Here is a 22,585-nt window from a genome sequence, read left to right as displayed (position 1 = left end):
GAGGGTGGATAGCAGGATGATGAGGGGTAAAAGGAAGATGAGGCATGGTAGGAAGATGAGGTAAAAGGAGGGTGGATGGCAGGAAGATGAGGGGTAAAAGGAGGGTGGATGGCAGGATGATGAGGGGTAAAAGGAGGGTGGATAGCAGGATGATGAGGGGTAAAAGGAAGATGAGGCATGGCAGGAAGATAAGGGGTAAAAGGAGGGTGGATGGCAGGATGATGAGGGGTAAAAGGAGGGTGGATGGTAGGAAGATGAGGGGTAAAAGGAGGGTGGATGGCAGGAAGATGAGGGGTAAAAGGAGGGTGGATGGCAGGAAGATGAGGAGTAAAAGGAGGGTGGCTGGCAGGATGATGAGGGGTAAAAGAAGGGGGCATGGCAGGAAGATGAGGGGTAAAAGGAGGGTGGATGGTAGGAAGATGAGGTAAAAGGAGGGTGGATGGCAGGAAGATGAGGGGTAAAAGGAGGATGCATGGTAGGAAGATGAGGTAAAAGGAGGATGCATGGTAGGAAGATGAGGGGTAAAAGGAGGGTGGATGGCAGGATGATGAGGGGTAAAAGGAGGGTGGATGGCAGGAAGATGAGGGGTAAAAGGAGGATGCATGGTAGGAAGATGAGGGGTAAAAGGAGGGTGGATGGCAGGATGATGAGGGGTAAAAGAAGGGGGCATGGCAGGAAGATGAGGGGTAAAAGGAGGATGCATGGTAGGAAGATGAGGTAAAAGGAGGATGCATGGTAGGAAGATGAGGGGTAAAAGGAGGGTGGATGGCAGGAAGATGAGGGGTAAAAGGAGGGTGGATGGCAGGATGATGAGGGGTAAAAGGAGGGTGGATGGCAGGATGATGAGGGGTAAAAGGAAGATGAGGCATGGTAGGAAGATGAGGTAAAAGGAGGATGCATGGCAGGAAGATGAGGAGTAAAAGGAGGGTGGCTGGCAGGATGATGAGGAGTAAAAGGAGGGTGGATGGCAGGAAGATGAGGGGTAAAAGGAGGGTGGATGGCAGGAAGATGAGGGGTAAAAGGAGGGTGGATGGCAGGAAGATGAGGGGTAAAAGGAGGGTGGCTGGCAGGATGATGAGGGGTAAAAGGAGGGTGGATGGCAGGAAGATGAGGGGTAAAAGGAGGATGCATGGTAGGAAGATGAGGGGTAAAAGGAGGGTGGCTGGCAGGATGATGAGGGGTAAAAGGAGGGTGGATGGCAGGAAGATGAGGGGTAAAAGGAGGGTGGATGGCAGGAAGATGAGGGGTAAAAGAAGGGGGCATGGCAGGAAGATGAGGGGTAAAAGGAGGATGCATGGTAGGAAGATGAGGTAAAAGGAGGGTGGATGGCAGGAAGATGAGGGGTAAAAGGAGGGTGGATGGCAGGATGATGAGGGGTAAAAGGAGGGTGGATAGCAGGATGATGAGGGGTAAAAGGAAGATGAGGCATGGTAGGAAGATGAGGTAAAAGGAGGGTGGATAGCAGGATGATGAGGGGTAAAAGGAAGATGAGGCATGGTAGTAAGTTGAGGTAAAAGGAGGATGCATGGTAGGAAGATGAGGGGTAAAAGGAGGGTGGATGGCAGGAAGATGAGGGGTAAAAGGAGGGTGGATGACAGGAAGATGAGGGGTAAAAGGAGGGTGGATGGCAGGAAGATGAGGGGTAAAAGGAGGGTGGATGGCAGGAAGATGAGGGGTAAAAGGAGGGTGGATGGCAGGAAGATGAGGGGTAAAAGGAGGGTGCATGGCAGGAAGATGAGGGGTAAAAGGAGGGTGGCTGGCAGGAAGATGAGGGGTAAAAAGAACCGTGGGGATTAAAGCTCTGTCCATGAAAAATAAAGCTCTATTCTATAAAGTATTGGGTAGATGCTGAAGACGTTTAGTAAGGAATGATACTTTGTCTTTAAGCTGACCCCATTCACATATACGTCTGAACAAGAACTATAAAAAGTCTATAGATTGCATTTAAAGGACCAGCGATTCAATGCCCATTGTAATGAATTCTGAACAGGCGTGAATGTTTACAGAAAGTTTATAAAAATATTTTGTTGACCGCTAATTAACAAGACAAACCAGACAAAGACTGTTTAGTAGTGGAGTAAGCTGAATAGAGCTGGAGACAAGAGGCCCATTCTCCAGCACAACATTGACATCTGCCTCTTTAAATATGAATTGGAGCGCGGTTCTTGGTCTGGAGCGCAGCGCTGCAGCTGCATAGGACACGGCCAGCGGAGCACAATGGCTCAGTGAACACAGACACAGACCTGCAGGTGCTGGGATGTCAGAGGGAGCCGCATGCAAGTGCTCCAACATTCTATCACTCTGTCCCTCACACAACTGGCTGCATTCAGCACCAGACAGACACTTGTCAATGCACAGCTTCCAAGGATCATTCATTATGTCAAGTAAAAGTCCACTTTTGTCCCATAGTCTCATAACATGTACAATGAGCAGCCACAGCATTAAAACCACCTACCTGATATCGTGTAGGTCCTCTTTGTGTCACTAAAATAGGCCTCTGAATGTGTCCTTGGCTATTTGGCACCATGATGTCACCTGCAGAAGCTTTATGGCTTCTTTCCCATGGGAGGATGATGGCAGTGAATTCACTGACTGACAGGTGCTCCTGTGCGCTAGCAGAGCAAAATTAACCCTTTCCCCAATGCCCAACCTATTTTTTTTTTATTTTACAAAAGGTAAATAATTCCCGTTGGAAAGGGGGTATCAGCTACTGATTCAAATGAAGCTTAATCCAAGGTTAAAGTTCCTTTTTAAAGAGACACAGAAATTATAATATAATGATTTGTATGTGTAGTACAGCTAAAAAATAAAACATTAGGAGCAGAGACAGAAGTCTAATATTGTTTCCAGTACAGGAAGAGTTAAGAAACTCCAGTTGATATCTATGCAAAAGAGCCATTGAGATCCATGACTTTCAAAGTCACAGAGAGCTCTGTCTTCTGAAGCTTATTATCTCAAGTGTCTGGCACTGTGTTGCTTTTTTTTGTGCAGAGAACAGTTCAAAACTTCACTAGCCTGCTCTGTAAAATCATATAGAATTCTAAGTGGTGTGTAAACTGCAAATATTAGAGAGTGAAGCAATGTTATAAAAAAAAAAAAACTACAGTGGTTTGCAAGAGTATTCAGCCCCCTTGAAGTTTTCTACATTTTGTCATATTACTGCCACAAACATGAATCAATTTTATTGGAATTCCACGTGAAAGACCAATACAAAGTGGTGTACACGTGAGAAGTGGAACAAAAATCATACATGATTCCAAACATTTTTTACAAATCAATAACTGCAAAGTGAGGTGTGAGTAATTATTCAGCCCCCTGAGTCAATACTTTGTAGAATCACCTTTTGCTGCAATTACAGCTGCCAGTCTTTTAGGATATGTCTATACCAGCTTTGCACATCTAGAGACTGAAATCCTTGCCCATTCTTCTTTGCAAAACAGTTCCAGCTCAGTCAGATTAGATGGACAGTGTTTGTGAACAACAGTTTTCAGATTTTGCCAGTTGCCACACATTCTCGATTGGATTTAGATCTGGACTTTGACTGGGCCATTCTAACACATGGATATGTTTTGTTTTAAACCATTCCATTGTTGCCCTGGCTTTATGTTTAGGGTCGTTGTCCTGCTGGAAGGTTAACCTCCGCCCCAGTCTCAAGTCTTTTGCAGCCTCCAAGAGATTTTCTTCCAAGATTTTCCTGTATTTGGCTCCATCCATCTTCCCATCAACTCTGACCCTGCTGAAGAGAAGCACCCCCAGAACATGATGCTGCCACCACATTTGACAGTGGGGATGGTGTGTTCAGAGTGATGTGCTGTTTTTTGTTTTCCGCCACACATAGCGTTTTGCATTTTGGCCAAAAAGTCCCATTTTGGTCTCATCTGACCAGAGCACCTTCTTCCACATGTTTGCTGTGTCCCCCACATGGCTTATGGCAAACTGCAAACAGGTCTTCTTATGCTTTTCTGTTAACAATGGCTTTCTTCTTGCCACTCTTCCGTAAAGGCCAACTTTGTGCAGTGCACGACTAATAGTTGTCCTATGGACAGATTCCCCCACCTGAGCTGTAGATCTCAGCAACTCGTCTAGAGTCACCATGGGCCTCTTGACTGCATCTCTGATCAACGCTCTCCTTGTTCGGCCTGTGAGTTTAGGTGGACGGCCTTGTCTTGGTAGGTTTACACTTGTGCTGTACTCCTTCCATTTCTGAATGATCGCTTGAACAGTGCTCCGTGGGATGTTCAAGGCTTTGGAAATCTTTTTGAAGCCTAAGCCTGCTTTAAATTTCTCAATAACTTTATGTTGTTGCTCCCAATATTCTCTTAGGCAACCTCTGAGGCCGTCACAGAGCAGCTGTATTTGTACTGACATTAGATTACACACAGGTGCACTCTATTTAGTCATTCGCACTCATCAGGCAAGGTCTATGGGCAACTCACTGCACTCAGACCAAAGGGGGCTGAATAATTACGCACACCCCACTTTGCAGTTATTTATTTGTAAAAAATGTTTGGAATCATGTATGATTTTAGTTCCACTTCTCACGTGTACACCACTTTGTATTGGTCTTTCACGGGGAATGCCAATAGAATTGATTCATGTTTGTGGCAGTAATGTGACAAAATGTGGAAAACTTCAAGAGGGCCGAATACTTTTGCAAACACTGTATATATCTGAAAATAAAAATATGAGAATATTTTCTTTGCTACTGATGTTCTAGTAATCAAGCGCTTTGAGTCCTATGGGAGAAAAGCGCTTTACAAATGTTATTGTATTGTATCCGTACTACACAACCAATTTATTATATCAACCTTTTTTTTTTCCGCTTCAGTGTAGATACAGTGGCCCTTATTCAACTGACTTTTTCTCCTACGTTTTCTCCTAGTCGATAATTATTCATCTTCTGTTCAATATAACTTCAGCACTCAGACACTGAAAACGTACCAAAAATTAGGTAATGAAGGTATATCACATTGTGTTTGCATATTTTCTTGCCTACTGTTGGCTTAAACGGCATTTTTCTGATGAGGCGTGAAAATATCACCTGGGCAAAAGTTTAGGAGCAAAAGTAAAAGAAAACCCTTCTTGAAGATTGTTACTGTGAAAGCTGATAGCAGGTCCTGTTGACCTAGCTACAGGTGGTAGGCCTGGCCTTTCCCAGGGCATGGTGTCTTAAGTGGCACGGGTCTTCACCAGAGCAACCTGCAAGGGATGATGGGCCACTACCTCTGACAACAAACAATTTTGCTCCCTGGTGGCCACCAGGTCATGACCTATGGGATTTCCCCACCAGTAACCAAGGAGAACAGAGGAGACTGCTATATGGAGATGTTCAGGCGGAGGTTGCTGTAGAAATCACAGATCCAGGAACACAAGTCAAGGGTCAGGGCAGCCAGATAACCAGCAGAAGTCGGGGTCCTAATGGCCCATACTCACGAGGGACTTTTGTAGCCTCAACACGCGGCGCGCGCGTGTTGCGGCGACAGGTCGCCCGTGAGTATGGGCCGCGCGCACCCCGAACTGTCGCCCGCAACGGGCGCGCACCCCGAACTGTCGCCCGTCGCTGATGTCGCCAGGCGATTGAAAAGTTCAATCGCCTGGCGACAGTCGCCACCGCAACTGTCGCTAGTCCGCGTGAGTACGCGGACTAGCGACAGCAACCTCCATTGAGGTACACAGAGCTTCCGGCGAGCTTCCGGCGCGGGGAGGAGGAACGTCGGCGACAGCTTCCGTCATGCCGCTGGTCCCTCTTCCGCGTGTGTACGCGGAGGGACCTGGCGAGGAGCTGTCGCCGGCCTGTCGCCCACACGCTCACGTGTGCTGGCGACAGGCAACATTTGCTGCCCGTGAGTATGGGCCATTAGCCAAAGGTTGGGACAGGCGGATAGTCAGTGGAGGTCGAGGTCACAAGCCTGGCCACAATAGGAAATCAGGAGTACAAGGAGTTCGGAGCGAAGGTTCGCCACAATGGCAAGCCCAAGTTGTCAGAAAACAGCACTGCCAGTGTGGAGTGGAGGAACTTTATAGGGGTAGCACCAAAAAAAGGACACAGAGCTTGCGCAGTAGCAGCCGCACTGTGTAACGCCATACGGTGTCATGCACTTTAATAAGGAACGGTGAGCCTCATGGTGCCCATACACGGTACAATAAAAACATCTGATTTTCCTGTTTATTAGACTAAAATGAACTAATCAAATGAAAACTGGCGATTATCAATTTTTTTTTATATAAATCCGATCAGGCATGTTGGAAAATTCTTTATATTCGATCTAATGAAATAATCAAACGAGATTATCTAATTGAAAAAAAAAGAAAAAAAATTGTACCATGTATGAGCTCTATGACAGAGATAATTTTTCATATTTTGTTTAAAATAACTTTTCCTACTTGTTGGCTGTGTAAAAGTAGGGTTGTTTTTAGGCAAAGCATTAGAGGCCACTGCCTAGAGTACTGTTGGTCCTGGGGGGCACCATGACCCTGACTAAGCCCCACCCTGAGTTTAGGCCCACTCTCAACTAAGCCACACCTCCCAAATATAGCCACCACTGCAGTTGTTTGTACCTCCCTCCGTCCCCTTGTGCCCCATTCTGTCTCCTTTGTGCCACCTTCAGTCCCCCTGTGCCACCTCTGTCTCTATACCCCGCCCCCAGCCGTGTCTCTCTTTCTGTCTACCTTTGTGCCTCCTTCTGTTTCCTTGTGCCACTCTCAGTCCAGAGATGGATTAAAGTGAAATGATGCCCTAGCCAAGCAATGACTTTGGGCCCACACCTGATGGCCACCTAGCAATTTCTGCAAGATTTGTTGGGGGTAAGGAATAGGATAAACCAGGCCCCCAGACCCTCTCTAGGCCCTAGGCACCTGCCTATGTTGCCTTGTGGATGATTCGGATCTGTGTGCGTTCCTATGTGCCTCCCCCTGTCCCACTGTGCCTCCCTCTGTCCCCTTGTCCCACTATATGCTCCCGTCACTCACCTGAGCTCCCCTAGTTCAATTTGTAAAGTCAGAGTATAGTGCAGCAGAAGCTGTGCTGTAACCTTTCGTTTGGCTTCCAGTGCTGTGCTTGTGCGACCATCCTGTCGGTTTTCACATGGTTTATATTCTCTAATGTGTGGTGTGTTTGTTTGTTTTTTAAGGGTGTGTGGGTGTGTGTGTGTGTGTGTGCGGGGGGGGGGGGGGGGCACATGACTTCTTGTCTGGAGTGACAAAAAGGCTAGTAACACTCCTGCTTAAAAGGCATTTTACTGATAATGTACGGAAACATCACCTAGGAGAAAAAGTGAATTGAATTAGGGCCAGTGGCCTTTATGCAATTCATGTTTTCTCCTAAATTTTCATCTTCCCTTCGAATTAACTTTTCAGCGCTCTGAAAAAGTACTAAAAAGTAGGTGAAAAAGTACTATTAAAGTTATTTTGAGTATTTTCTTGCTTGCTGGTTTAAAAGGCATTTTATTGATAAGGTGTGAAAATGTCGCCTAGGAGAAAGCGAAGGAGAAAAAAAGTGATTTGCATATGGACCAGTATCCGTTGTCTGGGACTCCGTTAACAAGAATTCTTGAACAACCAGAAAACAAATCTGGCCTTGCAGGAATCATAAATCTACTCTTCTTTATACATCAATAAACCTCTGTTACATTAAAGGACAGCTGAAGCGAGAGGGATATGGAGGCTGCCATAGTTATTTCCTTTTAAGCAATACCAGTTGCCTGGCAGCCCAGCGGATCCTCTGCCTGTAATACTTTCAGCCATAGCCCCTGAACAGGCATGCAGCAGATCAGGTGTTTCTGACATTATTGTCAGATATGGCAAGATTAGCTGCATACTTGATTCCGGTGTGTGACTAAGATACTACTGCAGCCAAATAGATCAGCAGGGCTGCCAGGCAACTGGTATTGTTTAACAGGAAATAAATAAGGCAGCCTCTATATCACTATTGTTACAGTTGTCCTTTAAGTTAAGTCTGTCCTTTGTCCTTATTTGTTTTTAATGACTGTACTTCAACATTAATAGAGTTTATGGTAAGTATACAGTGTGGGGTATAGTACAGCTTTTTTTTTTTTTTTTTTAGCTAGGTCTATTTCTAACATTGACTCTTAAAGGATACCCGAGGTGACATGTGACATGATCAGATAGTCATGTATATGTACAGTGCCACTTACACTAATAACTATGCTGTGTTCCTTTTTTTTTCTTTGTCTGCCTGAAAGAGTTAAATATCAGGTATGTAAGTGACAGCTTCTGTCTGGGTCAGGACTGGTTTGGACTACAGCATAACCCTCACTGATAAGGAATTACAACCATAAAACACTTTCCTGACAGAAAATGGCTTGTGAGAGCGGGAAAGAGATAGAAAAGATCAATATTTCATAGATTTTAGCTCTGGGATACTTCAATGAATGTGTCATTGAGCAAAAACAATGAAACAGTAAAAACATTAAAGTGGATTTAAATATAAAATAAACCTGTGGGATATTTTAAAAAGCCATTTTCAGAAGGAGGATAGATACAATTGTTTATCTCATCAGTCTATTTTCACCTCGGGTGTCCTTTAAATAACCAGATACTACCGGTACAATTATTCTGCATCAGCCAATCCCCATTGATGCTGGATAATGGGGGTTTTACTGTAAAATATTTCCTTAATTTACTCATCGAAAACGGTTGTTACTTTCTGGATGACCCTGGTATGTCCAGCCTCTGTGCCAGGCGGCAGCTACCCTAGGGGCCAGCTTATTTGGTCTTTGCAGAAATCTGTCTTTTGTATTCCTCATTGTCTTCACCTGAATCTACTATGCAGCTTGGTAGCTTCTAGGTTCACTTGATCTTCCATCCCTGAAGTCGTGCTCTCCGTAAGTCCAGGCTCCATTGCGGACTTCAGTCACTGCGCTGCACTCACCGACTCAGCTGCGGCTGCTCCCTCCCTTAACCTCAATAAATGTGTTGGGCTTTCTTAAAAGGTGATGACAGGTATGTTTATGGTGGAGCCTGGCCCACTGTTATTACATTACTGCTGTAATTGATTGGTGCCACAGACATCAGCGACAGCCTGACAAATGGCGGGGAAGTGACAGGGACATCTCAGAACCAGGAGGAGACGGGGGAGGGGACATGGGGTGAGTTTCAAGTGAAACTGTAATGTCATTGGGGAAACAGCAACACTCTCCAGGTTAGCGCTGTACATTTCAGAGTATTAGCCAATGTTATTTTATCTTCCTACCTTGTCTTTAGGGGAAAGCCGGACGTTTGGGTGACGGAGGTGTCATCAAAGTTTGGGTGCCCCATAGGCATCAATGTTAATATTAGCAAATGTTGGAAAATTGGGCACCGTGGCCACCCGCTATGCAAACTGCTGCTACAAATAGTGAGTGCGTTACCTAAGGGGCGCCCAAACTTATGCGATGCCCGTTATTTTTCATTTAAAGTGACAAGCACTGCAATCAGCAGGTTAGGCATTGTTGGGGGGATCAGTTATGGTTAGGCATCATTGGGGGGTCAGTTATCATTGGAGGATAAGTTAGGGTTAGGCATCATTGAGGTGAATCAGTTAGGGTTAGGCATCATTGGGGGTGATCAGTTAAGGTTAGACATCATGGGGGGGGGGGGGGGGACAGTTATCATTGGGGGATCAGTTAGGGTTAGACATCGTTGGGGGGATCAGTTAGGTTTAGACATCATTGGGGGGGGGGGGGAGATCAGTTAGGATTAGAAATCATTAGCGGGGGAATCAGTTAGGATTAGACATCATTGGGCAGGGTCAGTTAGGGTTAGACATCATTGGGGAGGGTCAGTTAGGGTTAGACATCATTGGGGGGGGGGAATCAGTTAGGGTTAGATATCATTGGGGAGGGGGGATCAGTTAGGGTTAGACATCATTGGGGAGGGTCAGACATCATTGGGGAGGGTCAGTTAAGGTTAGACATCATTGGGGAGGGTCAGACATCATTGGGCAGGGTCAGTTAGGGTTAGACATCATTGGGGAGGGTCAGTTAGGGTTAGACATCATTGGGGAGGGTTAGACATCATTGGGGAGGGTTAGACATCATTGGGCAGGGTCAGTTAGGGTTAGACATCATTGGGGAGGGTCAGTTAGGGTTAGACATCATTGGGGAGGGGGGATCAGTTAGGGTTAGACATCATTGGGGAGGGTCAGACATCATTGGGGAGGGTCAGTTAGGGTTAGACATCATTGGGGAGGGTCAGTTAGGGTTAGAGATCATTGGGGAGGGTCAGTTAGGGTTAGACATCATTGGGGAGGGTCAGTTAGGGTTAGAGATCATTGGGGAGGGTCAGTTAGGGTTAGACATCATTGGGGAGGGTCAGTTAGGGTTAGACATCATTGGGGAGGGTCAGTTAGGGTTAGACATCATTGGGGAGGGTCAGTTAGGGTTAGACATCATTGGGGGGGATCAGATAGGGTTAGACATCATTGGGGGGGATCGGTTACTGTTAGACATCATTGGGGAGGGTCAGTTAGGGTTAGACATCATTGGGGTGGGTCAGTTAGGGTTAGACATCATTGGGGAGGGTCAGTTAGGGTTAGACATCATTGGGGAGGGTCAGTTAGGGTTAGAGATCATTGGGGAGGGTCAGTTAGGGTTAGACATCATTGGGGGGGATCAGATAGGGTTAGACATCATTGGGGGGGATCGGTTACTGTTAGACATCATTGGGGAGGGTCAGTTAGGGTTAGACATCATTGGGGTGGGTCAGTTAGGGTTAGACATCATTGGGGAGGATCAGTTAGGGTTAGACATTGTTGGGGGGATCAGTTAGGGTTAGACATCATTGGGGGGATCAGATAGGGTTAGACATCATTGGGGGGGATCAGATAGGGTTAGACATCATTGGGGGGGATCGGTTAGGGTTAGACATCATTGGGGAGGGTCAGTTAGGGTTAGACATCATTGGGGTGGGTCAGTTAGGGTTAGACATCATTGGGGAGGGTCAGTTAGGGTTAGACATCGTTGGGGGGATCAGTTAAGGTTAGACATCATTGGGGGGGATCAGTTAGGATTAGACATCATTGGGGGGGATCAGTTAGGGTTAGACATCATTGGGGAGGGTCAGTTAGGGTTATACATCACTGGGGGGATCAGATAGGGTTAGACATTATTAGGGGGGAGGTCAGTTAGGGTTAGGCATCAGTGGGAGATTGGTTAGGCTTAGGCATCGCTAGAGGGGGATCGATTAGGGTCAGGTATCGCTGAAACGGGAGGGGGGGGGGGTCAGATGTGGTTAGGCATTATTTGGGGGGGGGGGGGGTGAGTTAGGGTTAGGCAGCTGGTCTTGTGATTGGTGTAACATTTCTGCGGTATTCACATTTCTCTAAAGATTCTGCATCCTGTGATTGGCCCAATGCTTCTGAGCTCTGTGATTGGGCTAGGATTTCCGAGTTGCGATAATTCCACAGAATACTGATTTCCCCTTAACGCTACGGTAAGCCTATTTTGGATTGGAAACCCGGAAACCGGTATTCCGCAGAAATTTTACAACCATCCCCAGCTTAAATCTTGCAGTTTGATGACTTGCTTTAGTTTTGGCCACATTCAGAAATGTCAGGATGTCTCCGCATAATTCGAATACCAACATTTTCATCTTCTACTGCTGGCTGAAAGGTCTTGTATGCAATGCATTAGATTCTACATCATTTATAATGTTCACCACTGAATGAAAGATATGTTTCAGTTCTGTAGGTGGGTATTCACAGCCAAGCTAAGCAGACACTGGCTACTTGCCCAAGAATGGCAGGCAACTGATTTAACTCTTGTTCATTACAAGATTTCATATCTTCACCAATTGTGTGAGATTAACATATTTCAATTTCCTCTGGCAGTGGTGGCTGAGGTGGACCAGCCGCATCAATCACTTAAAGCATAAAAGAAGTGAGAGGTATATGGAGGCTGCCATATTAATTTCCTTATTAGCAATACCAGTTGCCTGGCTATCCTGCTGATCCTCTGCCTTTTAATACTTTTAGCTCTAGGCCCTGAACAAGCATGCAACAAATCAGGTGTTTCTGACATTGTTGTCACATCTGACAAGATTAACTGCATGCTTGTTTCGGGTGTGATTCAGACACTACTGCAGCCAAAAAGACCAGCAGGGCAGCCTCCATATTCTTCTCACTTCAGTTGACCTTTAAAATGTACCTGAGATTGTTACCTAAAACACACATACCTACGAAGAGGGAAGAGTCTGGATCCTCTGGCGAATTTAGAAAGGGGTCCCTTGAGGAGAACCTCAAAGTCTGCTTACAAGTCACAGATAATAAAAACTACAAACTGAGTCATCAGGAAGTGTACGTGAAGAGAAGGGCGTTTGGAAATTTTGGTGCCCAGAAAAGCCGATGGCAGAATATCGGTAAATGTACCTTTTCTCGCCAACTTTGTTGGTACTTTTTTAATTACAGGGTGCTGAAAAGCTATTTAAGCAGAAGATTAAAAATGTTTTCCTAGGAGAAAACTTAGAGACTCTGTAACAAAAAAAAAAAAGTTCCCCTGGGGGGTCATCTCGGGAGGGGGAAGCCTCAGTGTTCCAATGAGGCTTCCCCCGCCCATTTAGCTGTAGGCAATCTAGCGCTGGCTGCCCCGAAGTGTCCGGCAATCCTCCCTCAACAAGCCTGACAAGCTACATTTACTGTATTTACCTTCCCTGACTCCAGCAGGGGCGCTGTTGCGGAGTCAGGGAAGGGTCCGCTCTACTACGCAGAGGCAGGAGACTTGTGCCTGTGCAGTAGAGCGGCCCGACAGCAATCGGCTATTTCCAACTATCTCCGAGCGGAGAGCAGATACTGCGCCTGCGCTGGAGCCGTGGAGGTAAATATTTACATCCCTGCCGTTCTGGGAGTGCTTTTTCACTGCCGCCGTGGAACACAAGAGGACGGGGGAAGCCTCGATAGGATGCGGAGGTTTCTCCCACCCGAGGTGAGTACCCCCCATGAGAACTTTTTCTCGTTACAGGTTTTCTTTAAGAGAAAAATTGAATTGAATAAGGGCCCTGTAGCCTAATAATGTTTTTTTTTTTTTTTTAATTTTACTCAAGGCTCTACAAGGAGATTCAGGAACAGAGGGTATGAATAACCGCGTTGACCGATTATCATCACAATACTTACGGTCATCTTGAGGAACATTTTGCTCCTACTCAAGCCTGCCTCTTGTTCCAGTAGAATCGCTCTTCCTCTTTGGTTGCCTTATTACAAATGTATCCATGTTATCCAAACATTATAAGAATAAAAATAAGCAATCACAGCTTAGCCATGCCAAAAGCAAGACAAGATGTCCTGCTAACAATTTCCCTGTTTTACAGACTGCAGCGCACACACAGTTTTTTTTTTTTTTTTTTATGTGGAAGATTTTCTAATATTATAAAGAGAAGCCAGTCATCATAAGACAGCGCTACCAAGATTTGCGTGAAAACAATGTAAAATAATGTAAATCTTTAACCTGATCAGGACTGATGTAGTTGGAATCAGTCCTGTTGGTGGCTGGGCGGCTCTGACAGGACATTGGCCTCAATTCACTAAGATCATGCTGGAGATAATAAGGCAAGAGAAAACTTACCTCCACATAAGAGAGAGTTATCTTATCTCTTCATTCCTTAAGTTACCTCCTCTGTAGTAAAGTTACCTCTTCTGTAGTTAATTTACCTCCTCTGTAGTTATTTTCACATGCAGTTAATAAACAGCCTGTCTTTAACTCTGGAGTTATTTTAAGGATTGAAGAGTTAACTTAAAGACAGAAGAGTGAACTTTAGGTTTGCCTGAGGTAAAATGTTTCCTGAATACTACATGCCTTATCACCATGGTAACAACTCTAGAAGAGTTATTAAAGACAGGAGATAAGCTTAGTGAATTGAGGCCTAAGAGAGTTATCCTATCTCTTCATTCCTTACGTTACCTCTTCTGTAGTTAATTTACCTCTTCTGTGGTTAAGTTACCTCCTCTGTAGTTCTGTTCACACGCAGTTAAAGAGAACCAGAGACGAAACACTCTCATGTATTTTATTACATTTATCAGTGGGAACATGACAGTAAACACCTATCCTGCTTTTAGTTTTATTCTTCTCAGTCTAATCTATCTGTTATCAACTGTGATAAGAATCCACCGACTATTCAGTCAAGGTTTGACCTGGAATCATTATAGCTGAGTCACTCTTCTGTGGAGTCTTTTCAAGCCCAAGCCTGCCACCTCCTGGATCAGATTTCATACTCAGAGCTGTTGACATGGGAGGGGCTGCTGCTGCCGAGAAAGAAGCTCTGAAACAGTGTATCTGTGTGCAGTGTGCAGCCTGTCATTATCTACTGTATGCAGTTTCATTTCTATGAGAGACACTTCCTACAGGCAGCCACACAGCATTCCAGAATAATAGTTGAAAGCAGACAGATGAAAGGCTGCAGCAGCCCTGCTTGTCTATAGTCTCATAGAGGATAGACAGCACATCCAGAACAACTTATAACCCGGAAGCAGAACAGGTATGAGCCGGCGGCCATATTGAATATTTCCTGGAGCAATAATGGATAAAAAAACACTCAAAAAGGCACACCAGAGTGGCGAAATTATCAGGTAGAGCATTTATTCTTTACAAGCTATCAACTGATATGTTTATTTTGTGTGAATCGTTCATCTCTGGATCCCTTTAATAAACAGCCTGTCTGTAACTCTGGAGTTATTTTAAGGATTAAAGAGTTAACTTAAAGACAGAAGAGTTAACTTTAGGTTTGCCTGAGGTAAAATGTTTCCTGAATACTACATGCCTTATCACCATGGTAACAACTCTAGAAGAGTTATTAAAGACAGGAGATAAGCTTAGTGAATTGAGGCCATTGATTCCAACTATTCACCACCGTGCACTCACCCCATTCTCGCTGTTCATACCGCTGTTGTGTCGCTGAACCCGCTCGCTATGCTCCGCACCTTTCTCCTTACCCTGTGATTAATGTGAGCCAATCACAGTAATCACAGGGCTCAATAGGGAAAGGACAGCTCTAGTCCTTAAGGGGCCAGAGCCGTCAGGTCCCCGAAAAGGTTAAAGTGTAACTGTTGGGGATAAAATAAAAAATCTATTTTTTTATTTCTATCTGGTAAACAAGTAATAAGGATGCTAGGCAGGCAATCCAAAAGTTAAAAATCACTCTTACTTTCCTTCTCCATAAAAGATCATACCCCAGTTCCCCTGGCTCTTATTTGGAGAGGCGGTGTCACTCAACTGCTATTTTACAAACCGTTCAGTAACCCCCACTACAGGGCAAGATTTACCATAATGCACTGTAGGCACGTGCCTACAGGCGCCTGATGATGGAAAGGTGGCTCACTCCACTCCCTGAGCACCTCCCTCCTTCCCTATGCAGAGTCCTGATAAGATAGTAAATAAGAGATTACTCAACCTGCTTTCAGCATTCAACTGACGAGATCTCCCTTCAGTCAGGGGCACCTCTAGCTACCAAATACTTGGGGACACCCCAGCTACTTAATATTGAGGTTCCTTTAGCTACTTAATACTGGGGGGCAACTCTAGCTACTTAAAGAAAACCTGTAACAAAAAAAACCTCCCCTGGGGGTACTCACTTTGGGTGGGGGAAGCCTCCAGATCCTATTGAGGCTTCCCCTGCCCTCCTCAGTCCCACGGCGGCGGCGATAAAGCTCCAGCGCAGGCGCAGTATTAGCACTCTGCTCACTGATAGGCGGAAATAGCCGATCGCTGTCGGGCCGCTCTACTGCGCAGGCGCAAGTTTCCTGTGCTGACTCGACAGAGATCGGCTATTTTCGCCTATCTCCGTGCTGAGAGCCGCAACCGCGCCCCCGCTGGACCCAGGAAAGGTAAATAGATCAGCGCTTATCAGGCTTGTCAATGGAGGATTCCGGGACACTTCGGGGGAGCCAGCGCTGGATTGCCTGCAGCTACAGGGGAGGGGGAAGCCTCATTGGGACCCTGAGGCTTCCCCCTCCCGAGGTAAGTAACCCCCCAGGGGAACTTTTTTTTGTTCCAGAGTCTCTTTAAAGCGGAATTGTAAATAGTTTTTAAACACAGTGTTTCACTTACCTGGGGCTTCTGCAAGCCCCCAGCAGCCGTCTTGTCCCTCACCGGTCCTGCCCGAGCCTCCGTTCTCCTGCCGCTGTTCCGTTCCTAGACTAAGTCGATGCCAGCGTGGCTCTGGCCAAGCGTTTCTTTTCTTTGCGTTCCCCTCTGCAATAGCAGGGGACACAAACAAAGGATACGCGTGGCCAGAGCCGCGCAGGCGCAGTGGCCCGGCGGCGAAACCGAAAGCAGCTAGCGGCGGGAGAACGGAGTCTCGGGCAGGACCGGCGCGTGACAGGGCGGCTGCTGGGGGCTTGCAGAAGCCCCAGGTAAGTGAAACACTGTGTTTAAAAACTATTTACAGTTCCGCTTTAATGTTCACGGTACGTCTGGCTACCTAATACTAAGGGGCACCTGTAGCTACCTATGATGGGCAAAGGAAGCAAGGTAGAAGTGACAGCTGGGACAATCAGAACACTTGCGGTGCGGTTCAGCGGGGGTTTGTAGATTCCTAGAGGGCACAGCCTAAGGTGCCAGGACATCTGTGCCTATAGGCTCCTCTGAGGTAATGAACTGTGTACTATGTACTGATTTGACCCAGGTGTAGGTTGCAAACTTTTGCCATCTAACAACAGATACTAAAAAAAACACAGCTCAGATTTTACAGATCACTTATGTTCCTCTGTGATCTGCAGCCTTAGTAAATGAACCCCAGCGGGTAAAATAAAAATATACTTTGTGCTTATGTACATCTGTGAGCTGCAGATTCTGCTGAGTGCTGATACACTATCTTCATGCTTGCTGTTATTATTACAGTTGCAGAGGGCTCAGTGAAAGCTTATTCATGTGGACAGGAGCTGTAGAGGAGATTTGTGGAGATGGAGCAGAGAATCACTGGGATTTTATGCCTCTTACACATTCATGACAGACTGGCAGAAAGCGAACGAGGCAAGTGACACTACAGTACACAGGGAAGGGGCCCATGCCTGGAGTGGGTATTGGTTTCTGGGCCTGGCAGGACTCCAGAGCTGGCACAGGCCTCAGTCATTAATACCCTGGATTTATCTGCAATTTAATCTTGATCAACATGATCAGGTGTGGCAACATGTCCCTACATGACTGGGGCTGTCAGGTTAAAGCAATCCCCCCCCCCCCCCCCCCCCCCCGTTTTATGTTATGCCTAAAAACTGTTTCAGGCAGAGAAAGAAGACAGGGAACACAGCATAGGTATTTGTTGTATGCAGCAAGTTGTAATGCACTGTGTTCTGACATCTTTCGCTTAAAGGACAACTCAAGAGAGAGGTATATGGAGGCTGCCATATTTATTTCCTTTTAAGCAATACTAGTTGCCTGGTTGTCCTGCTGATCCTCTGCCTCTAATACTTTTAGCCAGAGACCCTGAACAAGCATGCAGCAGATCAGGTGTTCCTAAAATTGTCAGATCTGACAAGATAAGATGCATGCTGGTTTCTGGTGCGATTCAGGCACTACTGCAGCCACATAGATCCGCAGGGCTGCCAGGCAATGGGTATATTAAAATAAATACATATGGCAGTCTTCATATTCTTCTCATTACAGTTGTCCTTTAACTTTTGCATTGATTTGTGCTACATTGGCTCTTCTGTGGAATGGATATAAAGTCTGCCCTTTCCCCCTCCCCATACATATCAGTGTGTAATGGGTGCCAGAGACCTTATCCCTGGTTCACTGCTTGTTGTTTCTTGGACCACTTGTGCTACACACAGTACAACCAAACCCCAGAAGACCTGCTGCTCGAAAGTACCCCTGAAGCATATTTTAAAATAAAAATGAGATACTTACCTGTGAATAGGGCAATCTGTGGATGGTCCAAAGGAGCTTCCTGTGCCTTCTTACACCCCCACCAATCCAGTAAAGGGACCCTCTAAACTTATTCAACTGTAACCAATCAAATAAGCTTTTTCCTGGCTGCACTCCCAACTGGACACGTGTTGGTTTACCAAGAGTTCTAAAGCCAGTAGAAAGTATACCTGGTCTCCCAGAATTCTCTGGGGGAGAATTCCACATAGCTAATGAGCCTAGGCTAAGCATCACAGGGAGGGCTGGGCTACATGCAATATACAGCAATACATAGATATAGGAAGTGTTTCTGATGCTGGGACCAGGAAAATAACTGTAAAAGTGAATATCCTGAATAAATTACTGCAGTCCACTGTATGTCAGTACAGTGCCTCTTTGATTTTGTTTGGAGTACTGTTGCCATAAAACTGTCCAGGAAATCAGTTGTCTGCAGAAGCAATTAGCCACATGCAGCACCTGCAGCCACTGTTACTCATTCTAACACCTGCACCATGTAACTGACCGGGAGCAAACTTCCATAATACGGTGGAACGGCTGTGCTTTATAAGGACATATAAACAAAGTAATAAAACTGAAATAGAGGCACTCAGAGCCCAGCTATATATATAGCTGGGGATATTTATTGGCCTAAGGAAGTGGGTTGTTCAGCCACAAAACATGATGCCATAGTGCAAGTAAACTGCATTTCTTTTAAAGGGAACCTGAACTGAGTAAAATTATCTAAATATCTAAAAAAACAAACAAAAATTGCATGATGCACCTGCAAATGAATATCACATCTTTACCTCACTCACAGTTCCTCTCAGAAGCTCACCATTTTCTTTTTACAACGATTCCTTCCAGTTCTGACAAGATATTGTCAGAACTGAAATAGATCAGTTGCTGTCAAGTATATATCAGTTGCTGTCAGTTATAACATAAAAGACAACCGATGTGCAAGGTAATGTCCATGTTTCCCAATGGCCCAAAGGGCAATATTACACTTTAACGGTGTGGTGACCAGGAAGCTGTTATGGGGTAATGGCCATTTTCAAAATGGAGGACAGCGAATTCCATTGATCACAGTGGTCACAGTGGACAAACAGGACACAGGAGAGGAGAGACAGAGATTGATGAGTAGACTACACGGAAGGTAAGTATGACGCGTGTATGTTTATTGTGACTTTTAATTTTTAGTTCAGGCTTGCTTTAATCCAACACTTGTATCATCTACTGAGGTAAGCCACCGCTTGTTTTTCATTTGATCACATTTGGGTGCTTCTTTCCTCGTTTACCCCAAGCCTTAATAATGTTTGACGTAAATCCATGCAACGTATAATGCTGATCTCGAAGCAAAAGCGGAATTTCCCTTTAAAAGAGCAGGCAGCAGACATGTGAATGAAATGTAGGATCAAAGATAAATTATTCCTTGAAGGCAAAGTGTCCTCTGCTGATACATCTGGTTGTGTGCCCATGCCCAAGCTGGCAGTACCAGGATTGTGCAGCACCGGAGATCTGCTCATTAACCCGTACTCTGCCAGGTCCCTCACATACTGATTCTGCTAGTGCAAATACTGAAGGAGAGTGCATTACTTCTGTTATATATTAGCCAAAGGTGTCCCACCCAATAAGTAGCCCTCCAGTGTAGGCCCAGATTTACATCACAGGAGCCTATAGGCACAGATGTCCTGGCACCATAGACTTCACCCTCCATGAACCTACAAACCCCCCCAAACGGCACCACTAGTGTGCTGGCTGGCCCAGCTGTCATGTCTCTCTTACTTCCCCTGCCCGTCAGAGGTAGCTATAGGTGCCCCTTAGTATTAGGTAGCTAGAGCTATCCCAAGAATTAAGTAGCTAGAGGCGGCCCTAACTGAAGGGTGATCTGGTCAGTGGAATACCGAGAGTTGGGTGAGCAACCTCTCATTTACACTCTGCATAGGAAAGCAGGGAGGCACCAGGGGAGGGGGGAGAGTCGTCTTTCCATCATCGGGCGCCTGTAGGCATGTGCCTACTGTACAGTGCCTTATGGTAAATCTGGCCCTGCTCCAGTTCAGGTAGCCAAAGGTGCACCACCCCAGTATAGGTAACCACCAGGGGCATAACTACAAATCATAGGCCCCCCCAGTAAAACTTTAATGGGGCCCCTCAATGTTCACACCCCTCCTTTGCCTCCCCTTGGTGACCCTCACAGCCTTGGGGGCCCATCTCACAAGGGTCATAATACAAGTGTGGCCATCAGGATCTTCACCCCCATAACAAGTGTAGCCACAAATCACCTGATCTGGAGTTTCAGAGAAAGGGTAGGTTAGTAGTTGGGGCCAGCGATGGATTAAGATGCTATGGGGCCCTAGGTAAGGTAGCAGATTTGGGCCCCTTTGTGGTCCATTGATAAGCTGAAGTGGAGAGAGGAAGAATAAGGTGGTGGGTAGGCTTCTTGACACCCACTGGGCCCTATGTACCTGCCTAAGTTGCCTGGTGGATGTTCCTGCTCTGGTTGGGGTCCCCCCACACCTCTGAGCCCCCCTGCAGTCGCAGGGGCTGCTTCCTCCTAGTTACGCCCATGGTAGCCACCCCTAATATAGGTAGCTAAGGTGTCACCAGTCTGTGATGTCACTGTTCTCCATGGATAGGCTTCATTCTCAGTGACGTCACTCGCATCTACTGAATGATCAGGCTGAACTATCATAAAAGCAGCCCACTGCTGTTTGCAGGTGGAGAGTACAGGATCTATTTATAAGCTATGAAATATGTTATGTCTGATAAAGTTTTATGTGAACGGTTTCCTAGAGACTCACTTGGTGTGAGTAATAAGTGCTGGGAAGCCGGTGCTGAGAGATCAGGTCCAGCTGGAGGAACCTCACAGCAAGCACTCCAGGGGGAAGCCTGTAGGCTGAGGGGCTGCTCAGGGCGGTTGAGCAGGTCATTGGGTCTTCCTCCTCACCCACAGGAGGCTTCTGGTGCAGATGCTGCTCCCCATGTGGGAGAGAGGGTTAAGCTGCACTATCCTAGCAGATGGGGAGGTGTAGGAAGCAGCCAGACCCAGGATAAGGATTACACAGAAGTTATGGGTGTGTGAGAACATCTTGTCATGTAGCCTGCTGCACCCTTACACTGCCGCACTGGACCCCCATGCACACTGTACTGCGATTACAAGGAAACATGAGCACAGGGGATACATTTCCCTTTCCTTATATTTCTGTGAATGCATGCCAAATTCAACCTAGAAAACTGTGCTCCCAATCTTCACCTATTGCCATCGCTTCTCCTGCTTCATTCCTTGGCGACACTACCTGGGTGAAGGGGCAGATAGGCGTGTAAGTGGGGTGGCTTCATATGAAAGAGGAGACTAAAAATGAAAAAGGGTGGCTTTAAATTGGGAACAACACATAGAAGAAAGGAGCTGCTGTCCATTGGAGCTATACATAAAAGAGGACTGCTTGACTTGTATGTTAAAAATCGAAGGAGGGGCTCCGCATTTGATAATTAGGTGACTGTTACACATAGAAGGGGAGCCACAAGAAAGTTGGCCTAGGGCGGAGAAAACATAAAACCGGACTTGGGTAGGGCCTCGTGTTCCATGTCTCTGTCCACAGTATACTTATTGGCACATGAAAGAACCTTTATGCCTGCAGCATAAAAGATTCAGGCAGGCTGTAAATAAATTAGACTCCACCCCATATTGGGCTACTTTCACATTGGTAGTAATTACATTCCTCCTCGTCGTTCGGGTTCGTCTTCGTGCCATATGTACGTCTCTGTCAATCACTGCTTCTTTCAGCTGTTGCATAGGCATGTTCATAGCTTCACATGTGCTGTCTATCCCATTTTAGCCTGTGTCGTTCTCTTCTTCTTTTACCCTAAATTTTTCCAAGCACCAAAGAATCCGGTCTTCTCATTATGTGACCAAAATATTTGAGTTTTAATTGTAGTTTAAGCCTTTCTAGTGAACACTCTGGTCTTACTTTAAGTATTGACTGGTTGGATCTTCAGCAGTCCAGGGAACTCTCAGTAGCTTTCTCCTCACTCACAGTTCAAAAGCATCAGTTTTTTCACTCATGACCTTATTTATAGTGCAACTTTCGCAGCCACATGTTACTACTGGGAAGACCATGGCTTTAACTACCCTGAACGTTGTTGGTAAAGTGACATCTCTATCCTTTCACATATACAATGTGCACAGTTCTGTTCCTGTCAGGTAGTGACTGCTGATAGAAAACTGATGCAAAGGAACAGAACTGTACATGTTTTATGTGTGAACACAGCCTGAGGCTGGCTTATACTTGAAGTGTGCGTTGCAGTGTGATGCATGGAAGCCGCTATATGGAAACAAGGCCTCAAAAAGGGCTTCAGGGTTTTATGTCTAGATATAAATATTTGGGCATTTCCTAACAAAACAACTAGAAAACAATAAAAAAGGTTCGGAGGAAGCCGATACTGGATAAACAACAGGTTTGAGACTAGGAAAACAAAGATGCTTGGATTTGGGCTATAAGGCCCGGTTCACACTAGCGTTTTGTGTGAAACCGGGCCGTACGTCCGGGTCCGTCGGGCTGTACGCATCCCTCAGGATCCGGTCAGGTTGCAAAAAAAAAAGTATCAGTTCGGCATCCGGAAAGTAACACTTCCGGATTGCCGATACTGTACTTTAAACAGGCGCAGCAGCAGAGACAGGCATGGGGAGAGTGGGGGCCCCTATTTGTCCATGCCTGGACCCCCCATGTGGCAAACGACGGGTGCCTGACATTTCCTTTAAGTTG

General features: G+C 46.0%; 1 protein-coding gene across 3 annotated transcripts in view; it reads right to left on the bottom strand.

Annotated features, from left to right (window-relative positions):
* Positions 1-22,585, bottom strand: part of LMF1 (lipase maturation factor 1) — a 716,474-nt gene that overhangs the window by 108,945 nt on the left and 584,944 nt on the right. The window contains exon 13 of one of the 3 annotated variants that reach the window (XM_068244159.1): positions 13,106-13,182. The exons of the other annotated variants lie outside the window; for them this stretch is intronic. The gene's annotated coding sequence lies outside the window, so the exon portion shown is untranslated. Of the gene's footprint in view, positions 1-13,105; positions 13,183-22,585 lie in introns of those variants that run through there. 3 annotated transcript variants of the gene reach the window in all.

The sequence above is a fragment of the Hyperolius riggenbachi genome, chromosome 7 (genome assembly GCF_040937935.1).
Source record: "Hyperolius riggenbachi isolate aHypRig1 chromosome 7, aHypRig1.pri, whole genome shotgun sequence".
Lineage (NCBI taxonomy): Eukaryota > Metazoa > Chordata > Amphibia > Anura > Hyperoliidae > Hyperolius > Hyperolius riggenbachi.
The sequence above is the reverse complement of the archived record's forward strand: the minus strand, read 5'-3'. Positions and strand labels throughout refer to the sequence as shown.